Here is a 12,311-nt window from a genome sequence, read left to right on the forward strand (position 1 = left end):
ACTGAAATGGTGAAATTTTACATCTGTTGAATTTCATCCTGCTGGCTTAGATGCAGTATTCCATTTTGATCTTTATTCTGTATTTGTTTACTATCTGTTAGAAATAATGCGACAACGTAATAATAGTAGGAACCCACTGCACTTCAGTAGTGGGTTCCTACCGGTTCGGACCAGTTTGGCTGAACCGGTTGTGGTTTGGCGGTCTGGGTCACTGGAACCGACAGCGACTCAGGGCTGCCACACTCCCAAACTGGTTCCCCGGTAGGTGCCATTTGTGCCGCCATCTTGTTTTTCAGTTCTGCAATACAATTTTAATTGTATTGTACATGCATGCGCAGCACACATCAAGCACACACACATGCAAACTGGAAGTAGTGCCGGGCAGAACTCACCCCTGATCCACATCCAGCATGTCAGATTTGGGTTTAACTGCCTAAAAGAAACAATCTATGGCTGAAGAACAAAGGTTTCTGGGTCCAGACTCAACACTGGCTTAGACATCAGTAGCATCTACTCATCTCACAAACAAATATGGACACAAGATAAATGAACAATGTAGTTATTTTTAGTTCTCATCAGGTTGTTGCAAATTGGGCATAGAAAGGTGGTACACAGATAGCTAAACAAAGAAATAAGGCTGCCGTGTTAGAAAAAATGGCAGCCTGGGAGTTGATGGTCTGTGCATGCAAAAATGCCTTGATTTCATAAATATGTAATGTTATGCCTTGATTAAATCTTATTTCAAGCTATTTCTATACTTTTTTCAAAGTTCAGTCAATCCTGTTTCTATAAACTTGTTCCACATCTCAGCAAACGATAAATGTATAACGCTGGAAATCACAGATTGGAAATCCCTCCATATTAATTTTTACTCAGGAATTCATCACAAATTCCCTATTAATTTAATTAAGTTTGACATTGCCATTCAAATGTAGCCTGTATCTGAAACAGTTTTAACATATCTGTTTAGCATTGAGGTAACTTGAAAAGAGATGTGGAAAAAAGTGCAATTAACTACAAAGTGAAAGATTGTTATTGTTATAACAAGAAAATTGATGGACTATATAGCCTCAGAATATTAAGTGATTTAAAATAATAAATTACCGAGTTTATTTCCATTTATGTAAATTTAAATTGTATTTGTGCTGGATTGACTTAATTGTCTTGACAGGGATACTAAACATAATGTTTCTGAGAAAGGGAATGAGAATATTTTATTATTCCATGGCAATAGTTTGAGATAGTAATTCATAAGATCATAGAAAATATATTGAGCAACACACATAAAAATAATGGTCCCATTAGTTTGAAAGCACATTTTGCATTATCTCTCTATTATACTGCTCATAAAAGCATTGATTTGTTTGGGAACATAATATAAAGAGTGCAGATTTTATAGGTAATTATTACTGAGGTGGGAAAAGTCAAAAATATTGAAATCAAAGTAAAACATTATAATTGTTCCCCAGCATTTCCTGTGTGTGTGTGTGTGTGTGTGTGTGTGTAACCTTAATAACAGAACATATGGAGATTAATTTTCACGTGGGAGCCAGTGTATATATCTCTTAACAACTCTATAAAATCACCAAAGTTTCTGTCTTACTTATACAGATCACTTAGCTTAACAGCTTTTCTATGTTATGGATGAAAATATTATAGAGCAAAAAAAGTATCTATTAACAACTATGTCTTTAAATTGTTTTCAGATTTGTTCCTCTTTGGCTGCACTGAATTGGTCAATTACCAAGCAATTGGGATCAAGTATGAAACAGTCCTGTTATATGACTGCCTATACATTTTCTTTTTTCCTGGCAACATCCTGCATTTATAACAGCTGCCTGATATGTAGAATTTCAGTAGTGAAGTTCACAAAAATGAAATCCTGCTGAGAGAACTCTGCCAATCAGTAATGAGCTCTGCAGCTATCTGTGAAAATGCAGCTTGTCAAATATAGTAAATGTTGCTAATATCAACTATTCATTGCACCGCTTCAGACAACTCTGTTCTATTGAATTCCAGTCTAGTTTTATTCACAGGTTTATTGGATGAGTTCTATAACTAGCAGGTCTCTGCTGAGTTCAACTGACATTCAAATGAACACTATTCTAAATCAGCAGTAGATTTTCTTTTTCGGGTCACATAAAGATTCTTCAGTTCACTTTCTTCTGACAAAAGATACTTCAAGCCCATTACTTCACTCCAAGATCTACTGGTATATAGATAAACCAATGCAACAGAATAGGAAGTATTTTTGCATGTACGCCAATGTTGGATATAGAAAGACTAGCATTCCCTCTCCATGATCACAAGTCCTTTGAAAAATTCTTTCTCTTATGGTGTTTGAAATAAAGACCATTTTAAAAATTCATTGCCATGTGCATATATAAGACAAAAAATCTTTAAAAAGAAAGCATATCTATAAATAAAACTGCGTAGAATATCTGATTTTGTTCTAAAACAGTTAACTGAAATCCATAGTTTTCATGCTTTATTTTTATTTTATTTCAGGATCTTTTACGAGAAAGATATTTAAATGTAATGTTTTTTTAACTACTAAGACTTTCTAATGTCTTATCAAGTCTTCCATTCTGTTTAGTGTTAATTTCCATTCCCATGCCCCATGCCTTAATATTTGTCTATGCCTAGAATCAGGCTATTACCGTAGTTAAGAATACAGTGTTCAATATGGGAGCTAAACCTAAATAATAGAATCACTTAGGTAATAATGAAAATAGCAGTCCTGTGGTAACATACCATAGATTAGTGGAACGTGCTCTACATGGCGCTGTCCACTTCAGCTTGTGCAAAATGCAACTCCACAGGTAATTAATGATGCTGGCTACACAGCATATCTAACACCACTACTCTGTAAGCTGCACTGGTTATGGTGTGTTTTCAGGTACAATTCAAAGTGCTGATTCAGTTTTAAAACTATATGATCTGGGACTGGGTTACCTTAAGGACCATCTTTTTTCCAAGAGTTCTACCTGATCCAATAAATTGGGCATGCTGCAGATCCCATCAGCCAAAGGGTCCACTGGTGAAAACTAGAAGACTTTTTCTGATGTAGCCCCTGCCTTATGGAATATTCTCCCCTTGGAGATTAGAATGGTCCCAACCCTGTTGGCTTTTTGCAAAGCTTTTAAAACTTGGCTGAGGCAGGGAATATGTAAAGGGCCCATTACTTGGTTTTACTATTAATTGATTAATCATCATGGCTGTTGTTTCAATAATAGAATAACAGAGTTATTAATAACATGAAGGTCTTCTAGTCCATCCACTGCTCAAGCATTACAGACAAATGACTGCTAAATCTCTTCTTTAAAATCTCCATTGATGGAACACCCACAACTTCTGGAGGCAAGCCTGATTAGATTGATGCAAATTAGGACTACATTGGTTTTTCTGGCAGCTGCAGCACACTGCTGGCTCATACTCAAGTGATTGTCTACTAGAATTCCTAGACCTCTGTCATAGTTATTTCTGTTGAGCCAGGTACCACCTATTATATATCTGTGCATTTGTTTGTCTTGCCCAAGTGTAAAATCTTACTTTTCTCACCACTGGCCCAGTGTTTAGCTTATCTTCTAAAGGGTTGGCTATTCTCACCAGCTTGGTGTTGTTTGCAAATTTGATGAGTTTCCCTTCTATCCCTTCATCTAAATAATTAATGAAGATGTTGAAGATAACTTGATCTAAGACAGAGCCTTGAGGTGCCCTACTGCATGCTTCCTTCCATTGAGGACTACACAATGAATGTGGTTGGTCAGTCAGTTATGAATCCATCTGCTGGTGATGCTGTCTATTCCACATTTTTCTATCTTACCAAGAAGTAGGCTGTGTTTTACTTTGTGAAGTGCCTTACTGAAGTCCAAGTATACTATGTCCATAGCATTTCACTGGTCCACTAATTTAGTCACTTAGTCAAATAATACAATAGGTTTTGTCTGGCATGATTTGTTTTTGACTAATCCATGTTGGCTTTAGTAACTGCTTTGCTTGTTTTTAGTTGTTATCCGTTTCTTCTTTTCTCAGGTTTTCCCAGGTATTGATGCCAGGCTGATTGGTCTGTCCTTTCCTGGGTCCATTTTCCTCCCCGTTTTTGAAGAGTGGAATCACATCAGCTCTTTTCCAGTCCTCTGATAGTTCCCCAGGGCTCCAGCAGTTTTGAAAGATATGATTCAGTGGTTCCAAGATCACATCTGCCAGATCCTTCAGAATCCTGAGATGTAATCTACTTGCGACTGATGTTTTAAACCTAACAAGAGTGAATAGTGTGGTCTTACCATTTCCTTGCCTATTTTGATTTGTATTCCTAATCCGTCTTTTACAATATTGCTTTTGTTAGGTTGAAATTTTTGTGTGTGCATGTAAAGATATATGCAAAGAATTAATTAAGCAGTTCTGCTTTCTCTCTGCAGAAATCTTGCCATCTCTGCAGAAGATATCCTTGACATCTTCCCCCATTAGTGCATCAATCATTTCCTTGACTTTTTCTTGTTTTTTACATGTTAAAAAAAACTATATTATTAAATTATTTTTAACATTTATTGCACAGGTGAATTGATTGTCAGCCTTAGCTTTCATGATTTTATCTTTGTAGATTCAGGCTATTTGCTGATATTCTCCTTTAGTTATATGTCCCTCTTTCTACTTTTTATATTTGTCCTTTTTTGCTTTCAGCTTATTAGACAGTTCCTATATGCAACTATGCTGATTACTGATAAGGAATTGAGCAATACATACTCTCTAATCCAGTGCTAGGATTCTGTGGGTGTGGCTTGGTGGGCGTGGCATGGCTTGGTGGGCGTGGCTTGGTGAGTGTGGCAGGGGAAGGATACTGTAAAATCTCCATTCCCTCTCCACTCCAGGGAGGGATTCTGTAAAATCTCCATTCCCAGCCCTTTCCAGGGGAAAGTTACTGCAAAATCCCCATTCCCTCCTGACCAGCTGGGACTTGGGAAGTAGAGAATAGATGGGGGCAGGGGCAGTCAGAGGTGGTGTTTACCAGTTCTCCAAACTACTCAAAATTTCTGCTACTGGTTCTCCAGAACTGGTCAGAACCTGCTGAATACCACCTCTGCTCTAATCCCAGCACTGCCTCTGCCTGCTTCATTAAAACCCCACTTTTTAAAATATAAATTTTGTATGCACGTACAAAGACATACCATCATGTACTCTGACTTTCTTAAAAAGAAAGCAGTGCATTATATTCTTTTTTTACATACAATCTGTAAAGAATTAAAGGCTGAGGTAATTATACCTTGATTATAAACTTTTCAGGTTTTTAATATTTTTAAAAAATCCTTAGCAAATCAGCCAACTATTTAAAATGTTAGATTATTTTTTAAAAATGTAAATGATTTGCACCATGTTTGGGTGTCTCTGATTACTCATTGTAAAAATGCATCTTTCACAGACTACCTTAACTATAGAGAAACATAAAGGATTTTTTCAATTTTTTTTTCTATTTATAATGCCCTATTATTATAAACAAGTAAGTTTGAGAATGGTTATGAATATCCTGTATAGAAGAGCAGTGTGAGGCTTTTATATTATATTGGTCTGCTATGTAACCTAAAATGACCCTACAGAACCTGCATGAATGATATAGAACAGCGATGGCAAACCTTTTTTGGCTCACGTGCCATAAGGGGGGGAGCACAGGGGGGGGGAGTGTGCGGGCATGCTGCACCCGTAATGCAATGTGTGACCCCCCCCCAAGTGCGCATGCGCACGAGAGGTACAACCCAATTTTTCCATGCTTTTTTTACACTCACCAGGCTCCAGAGGCTTTATAGGAGCCTGGGGAGGGCGAAAACAGCATCCCCTGTCCCCCTAGAGGCCTTCCAGAGGCTTCAGGGCCCTTCAGGCGACTTCCCTGAAGCATCTGAAGGGCAGAAAATGACCCTACGAGCAAACCGAAAGTCACTTTTGCTGTGCTCCTAGGGTTGGTTTAAGCCCTCCGGAGGCTTCAGGGAAGGGAAGCCTCCTGAAGGTCCCTGAAGCCTCTGGAGGGCTTAAACCGACCGTACGAGCAAACCTGATGTCCGGTCCCGAACTTCTTGTTTGCCCATAGGGCCACTTTTTTGCGCTCCGGAGGCTTCAGGGAAGCTCCTGAAACCTCCGGAGGGCCTCCAGGGTGGGCGGGGGAGACTCTTTTCGCCCTCCCCAGGCTCCTCTAAAGCCCCTGGAGCCTGGGGAGTGTGAAAAATGGCTTTAAAAAAGGCTGAACTCAGCTGGCCAGAGCGCAGATGCGCACTGGCCAGCTGACAGAGCAATGCCTTGCATGCCCTGACAAATGGCTCCATGTGCCACCTGTGGCATGTGTGCCATAGGTTTGGATATAGAACAACACAGAAATAAAAACTGCATTGATTCTACAGGTCAAAATTGTTTCTTTCATATACATGTGATCTATTTTCTTTACCCTTTCTATAAGATAAATCAAATATGTTTATTTCAACTGGAGCAGTAAAAAATGAAACATAAAATGTATTATTTATAACAAATCTAGATAATTTGATCCAGTAGTTTAAGAACGCATTTAATTCACTTTTGATAGGTTATGTTTAGGAGTTATAACAATAAATGATTGGAATTCTGCAGCCTTCAGACAACTGTGTTCACAAAGGCAGTTCTCAAAGTCTGGAGAAGTCTGCTTAAGCTACAATGATCAGGATACATGGGGATACTGGGCTGCAGATAGAATGAGATAGAATTCTATATAATCTGTGATGTACTTTTATATTCTCTTACCATGAAGACATGAAAGAGAATCACGTAAATAAATCTGCAAGATGTGCTGTTTCATTATTTTGATTTTTAAATTAATCTAAATATATCTCTCATAAGATAAAACCTAGCTGTAATTCAGAAAAGAAACAAATACTGTAGTGGTTTCTTCATTCTTTAAAGCACTTTTCAAAAGTAGCAAACTTGGGTCAAAAAAGAATAATAGAGAATGTGATGGAGTCAAAAATGAAATAAAATAATTGTAATAATGGTTGTGAAAGAATTCTTTATACCTATTTATACTTTGTTCTATAATATACCTTATCATATGTCTGCTTCCCATGCATGGAGTTATGCATCTCAGTTCTCGTTATTGCTTGACTTATGCAAAAATCTGCATTTTTTTACAGGCATATTAGAATTCACAAGTTAAAATTAATTCCATGTTCAATAGATAGTCCCTTGTATTAATATAGTGACATAATTAAATAATGGCATGTAAACTATCAGCATATGTAAATAAATATTCAAAACTTTTTAAATTTGACTTCCCCAGTAGGTAAAGACTCCAGGGAGGGTAGGATGTAGAGCATGAGGAATGAAATCTGAGAATGGAAATGACATGTTTATATATGACTGGGTATATTAATAGTAATAATGAATCTTCGGTCTAAGTTCTTTGGAACATCTGCAAATGATAACTTCTTGTTTTCTAATATGATCTATTCCAATTACAGTCCAGAATATACTTAAACATGAAATATACATATAGAAATAATTCATAAGTTTATCATACAATTTTTTTTAAAAAAATCAGAATGATCAAAGAGTCAAGTCTGATGGTCTTATAATTTATTTATTTCTATTGATTTATATAGCCATCCATATAATCATGAACAAAAATAATGATTATCATTGTAAATATTGACGCAATATTGTAATAACACAACATTGATTTAGGGCAATCAACTCAAGCACATAATCCCATAATGCTAAAAACACACAATGATGAGTCTACCCAACTCACAGACTCCATATCTGGGAAAGCATCTGGGTCTTCAAGAATGACAAAATGCAAGAGATTAAAGGCCAAACAAATCTCAGTAATATATTCTAAAAGGATTATGACAGAGAAAGTCCATACTTCTTGGATCCTGCCAGTTAGCATTGCTTAATAGATGGGAACTTAAAGCAGGTCTTCTGTGCTGGATCTAGTAGGCTGGACAAAAAAAACCAGAAAGGCTGTCCTGCAAATAACTTGGCCTCTGGTGTATTTCTATAAACTACTGCACAAAATTTAGCTACTCTTATAAATACATTAGCTCAGTCAGATAAGTAAAAAGGAAATGGTAGATTTAGGTCAGAGTCATCTAAATAAGAGATGTACAGAAATTAGATACTGGTGATTATCTTGATATCTTAAGAGCACATGGTTTACTGATTCTGCTACAAAGGCTTGCTTTCATATTTTTTTCCATATTACTCTGCAAAGGGAAAGAAGTGCACCCTTCTATTTGTAAAACGTTTTTAGCAATTAATATATCTACTTGGCTTGAGCAAGCCATTTATTCTACTCAAAGTATAATAGCTTGAAACCCAAGTCACATTTATCTGGTATTCTGCAGTAAAAATGCTTGCTTTCATGTTCACTTTGATATGCAATTCTTAAAGACAAGAGTATCTTGGTAAAAAGACTTATGAACAGTTTAGCCTCTACCTGATGGCACCATGAAAACTAATAAAATCAGTACTAAAAGGAGCAAACTGAGAAGGGCAAACCAAAAATTAATTGTGCCAGCCAAATCTTCACCTCAATCTTCAGTAATCTGGCCTTTAATCTTAAAATAGTATTTTATATGCATTTGAGGAGACTGTGCCTTTAGATTTTTAAATACCAGCAAATTTATTTATTCATTACACTGGGCAACAAATTTTCTGAAATGTTTTGCTTCCTGAAAAACTGCTAGCGAATATGATAGACCCCTTCAAACTGAATACAAATATAATTTCAGAATGACTGCATCATGTAGGAATCTTGAGAAATGTGAAGTTAACTTTTAATGACTATAATGTATTTAATTGCATGTTACCAACATGCTGTATGAGTTCATCATACCTAAATATATTTTGCTGATGATTTTTATTTGCATTCAATGTCTGATGCACTTTTCTGTAATGTCCAACAATAGTCAGTCAGCATTAATGAATTCGTTGCCCTGATACCGCTTTTCAATTGTGGCAATATCTCAGTGAAAATTTTCATGTTGTCGAGAAACAAGTCCAGGTTGGAATGCAAAAAATGAATCTTCAATGACATGCTGCACTTCATGGTCTTGTATGTTTTTCCAACCAGCTGAATGTAGTTTGGTGCTCTGTAGTTGCCAAGAAAATTTGCAATGAGCTTGCCATTGTGTAAAACATTTTTTTAATAAAATGGTACATGATAGGTTAAATTACAGGTTACTTTAATGATTAGTAGCCAAACATACACTCAAGATATACCCAAGTGTTCAGGAAGCAAAATCGTTATTGTCCATTGTTATCATAAGTTACATGCCACATTTTGACTGATTTACAGTGTTAATTGATTTCATTTTTAATGAATCAACCCAAAACAATGCAATTACCAGGAAGATACCTTAAGTAATTATTGATAGATGCCCATTAAATATCTAGTGAATTTGTTATTTGGAGCAGTTTTGACTCTCCTATGCTATCTGCAAGATGGGAAAAAAATCATGGTTTTTCTTGTTTAGGAAAACTTATGTTGTCTCATCTTTCACTTTTACCAAGCACCACAATCTACTCATTCCATCTCTTTAATTTAAAAAAATGTATTTCAAAATAATGTATTTATTTACTTCACCTTGTGACTTTCAACTGTGGAATTCATAGCTCAAATTTAATACTAGTTGAAATCCAACATATATTGTTGATGTGGAGAAAATAGGAAGGAATATTAGGTATGTTTGCTGCAATTTATTTATAAAAGTAATAAAGGCAGGATATAAATAAATAAACTCTGCTTATGCATTGAAGACAAATTCCTTGTGTGTTCAATCACACTTTGCCAATAATTTTATTCTTTCTATTCTAACCCCAGGGAGGTAAATCAGCAGCCCTAATCTTAAATCAGCAGCCTTAAATCAGAAAGTCAAATCAGCAGCCCTGGGGAGGTACTAACAGAAGATGTGCCAAGACATGTAATTTTTAATGTTAGCATTAGTTCCATGTTATATGTAAATAAGGGCTCCATAGTGAACCATGAATCCTATCTACTGTGGCGTCAGATCGAGATAAAGTGTCTAAAAATGGTTTTCAGTAGCATTTACATAAAACCGAAAGCTTAAAGAATAGGAACTTTAATAGGCTTTTCTTCTTTTTGCTTCATCTGTCATGTGGAAGCAGTCCATACAACATGGAAGCAACCGATGCTTCTATCCGCGGACCACGCTGCATTTCTAATGATTGCCCTGGTTTAGGACCAGCGTCCGACTTTCCAGTCACGCTGATGGGAAATAAAACTGATTGAGATATTAGGGACCCCGCTGTTTTCTTAATGGCAGCCTCGCTGTTTTCTTATGCCTCTCCCGCTTTCGTTCTTTTTTTTCTCTCTCTCGCGTACAAACACAATCGCAAACCTCCTCGGATATTAACTATTTGGGCAAGAGGAGAGGAAGTGACTAAACATGAAACAGTCAAACGTCGTCATCTGGGTTCTGACAGGGATGACATAACAAGCAGCCCCCGAACATTAAATCCGTCCTCCTCCTCCATCACCCCACCAAGAGCCTGTGAACGAAAGCGGTCCGCAGCTTTCCCTCCTACGTTCCGAGTTAAATGCCGGCCCCGCTGGGTGGCCTGAGACCACGTAGCTTCACCTCAGCCCCACCTCCTCTCATATCTACTGCCCTTCGTTCACAGGCGTTGGAAAGTTGCTTCCTTTGCGTTGTCGGTGCTACCGGAGCAGTCGCTCCTACTCGCTCCGGCGTTCTTTGCACCAAGAGCTTAAGCACCACAGTCCTCTAGCCGCCGCCACCTCAGCCTCTAGTGGGTGGGTGATCTGACTCACCACCCCCACCCTCTTTCAGGCGCTTACCATCCATTCTCCCCCCGCCCCGACGTTTTTTGCGGGCTGAAATAAAGCAACAGCATGATTGCCGGCGCGGGCGCTGAGCGCCCCGGCGGGTACCTTTTCGGAGGAGGATTAATGCTGGAAAAGAGGCGGGACGAAGGAGCGGGGAGGAAGGGCAAAACAGCTACGACCCACCACCCCGCTTCGCCTCACAACCCCCCCCCTCCCCAAGGGAAACGCTCGTGGCAAAGTCAACGACCCGGAGCCCGCCGGGCCTCATCAAACGCCACGGCCCGACCCACATACGTCATGGAAACAAGCACGTCAACCCATCCAATCCAATAGGAAGGCGACAGGAAGGCGGGGGAAAAAAAGGTACTCACCGCCTTTTCGGGCACACTTCGCAGTCCCCGCCCCATCTCTTATGCTCCCCCCCACCCTTTCTCCCCCATACCCATGAAGGCGCCGCGTCTTCGAACCCCCCTCCTCTTCCTCTAAACTGAGCGAGACCCTGTCACGTGACGGGGACCGGGCCGGTTCGGAGCCTGGCAGCTCCTGGCGTGCTCGAGGCTGGGGAGGTCGGCCGGCCACGGCGCGAGCGAGTAAGTGGGCAGCCCTTGGGCGGAGGGCGAAGGGTGGACGGGAGAGCGGCGTTGTGTCTTTCAGGGGTCTTGGGGCGGGACCCGACCTAGCCGCCGGCTCCTTTCCCTGCCAGGGTGGCCTGAAGAGGAGGGCAAGCGCAGCTGCTGGGCTTGCACGCGTGCTCGCCTACCGCCGACTAACGAGGGCGAGGTGCTGCCAGGGTGTTAGTGCCGAAGGCGGGGCGGGGAACCCAGCTCCCTCCTCTTCCACTGCTGCTGCTACTGCTGCTGCCTCCGCCGCTGCCGCCTCCTTCCCCCTCCCCTCCCTGCTCGCGGGCTGGCTCGGCGGCGGCGGCAGCTTAAGCGTTCCGGGCTGGATTGTGGGGACCTTGCGCGGCAGGCGAGCAGCAGGCGCTGGTGCCGATGGCGGCAGCCGCTGTTCTTCTAACGGGTGAACCTGGGCGGCGGTAAAGGAGCTTTGAGGTAAGAGGCGGACAACGCGAGGGGGAGACACGGGTGCCACGACCGGGGGAACCTCCAGCTGGAGAGAGGCAGGTGTCGGGGTTCAGCTGAGCAGGCCGGCAGGCGAGAGAGGATCGGCGAGCCGGAAGGAGGAGGGGGCGATGAGACCTGGGTCGGGGCTGTGGGCCCACTTGTGCCCTCGCCTCCGCCTTCCTCCCCTCGGTGGGCGATGGGGAAGACGACCACGCCGGCCGCCTCGGAGCGGAGTGCCGTGTGACCTTGAGGGCACCCCCGTGGAAGGCGGGCGGCCAGTGGCGGCTGCCCGGCCCCGAATCTCCGCGCCACCTGGTTAGACCGAGAGCGAACTGCTGCTGCTCTTCTCCCCACCTTAAAAGACATCCGAGAGCGCGCAGCTCGCTCCGCCGCTGCCTTGCGCTCTTGGAATGACCCCCCGGACC

General features: G+C 40.8%; 1 protein-coding gene across 4 annotated transcripts in view; it reads left to right on the forward strand.

Annotated features, from left to right (window-relative positions):
- The first annotated feature begins 9,759 nt into the window (after positions 1–9,759).
- Positions 9,760–12,311, forward strand: part of ATP2B1 (ATPase plasma membrane Ca2+ transporting 1) — an 81,508-nt gene continuing 78,956 nt past the window's right edge. For 3 of the 4 annotated variants that reach the window (XM_032221157.1, XM_032221153.1, XM_032221156.1), the window contains exon 1: positions 9,760–11,412. The gene's annotated coding sequence lies outside the window, so the exon portion shown is untranslated. Of the gene's footprint in view, positions 11,413–11,628; positions 11,875–12,311 lie in introns of those variants that run through there. The other variant, XM_032221154.1, reaches the window with a different exon arrangement.

The sequence above is a fragment of the Thamnophis elegans genome, chromosome 7 (genome assembly GCF_009769535.1).
Source record: "Thamnophis elegans isolate rThaEle1 chromosome 7, rThaEle1.pri, whole genome shotgun sequence".
Classification (NCBI taxonomy): domain Eukaryota; kingdom Metazoa; phylum Chordata; class Lepidosauria; order Squamata; family Colubridae; genus Thamnophis; species Thamnophis elegans.